This window comes from Diachasma alloeum, unplaced genomic scaffold (assembly GCF_001412515.2).
Source record: "Diachasma alloeum isolate Michigan unplaced genomic scaffold, Dall2.0 Dall_scaffold_00287, whole genome shotgun sequence".
Classification (NCBI taxonomy): Eukaryota; Metazoa; Arthropoda; class Insecta; order Hymenoptera; family Braconidae; genus Diachasma; species Diachasma alloeum.
Genome location: NW_021680426.1, coordinates 480,779 through 481,454, shown reverse-complemented (window position 1 = coordinate 481,454; position 676 = coordinate 480,779).

Genomic DNA, 676 nt, shown 5'->3' with positions numbered 1-676 from the left:
GAGAGAGAGAGAGAGAAAGAGAGAGAGAGGGAGAGGGAGAGAGAGAGCGAGAGTGTGAGAGAGAGAGAGACACAGGGAGAGGGAGAGGAAGTCGGAGAGGGAGTGGGGGGGAGGGTGAGAGAGACAGAGAGAGAGACAGAGACAGAGACAGAGAGAGAGAGAGAGAGAGAGAGAGAGAGCGAGAGAGAGAGCGAGAGAGAGAGAGAGAGAGAGAGAGAGAGCGAGAGAGAGAGCGAGAGAGAGAGAGAGAGAGAGAGAGAGAGCGAGAGAGAGAGCGAGAGAGAGAGAGAGAGAGAGAGAGAGAGCGAGAGAGAGAGCGAGAGAGAGAGAGAGAGAGAGAGAGAGAGCGAGAGAGAGAGCGAGAGAGAGAGAGAGAGAGAGAGAGAGAGCGAGAGAGAGAGCGAGAGAGAGAGAGAGAGAGAGAGAGAGAGCGAGAGAGAGAGCGAGAGAGAGAGAGAGAGAGAGAGAGAGAGCGAGAGAGAGAGCGAGAGAGAGAGAGAGAGAGAGAGAGAGAGCGAGAGAGAGAGAGAGAGAGAGAGAGAGAGACAGAGAGAGAGAGAGAGAGACAGAGAGAGAGACAGAGAGGGTGACAGAGAGGGTGACAGATAGAGACACAGAGAGAGAGACAGAGAGAGAGAGACAGAGAGAGAGACAGAGAGAGAGAGACAGAGAGAGA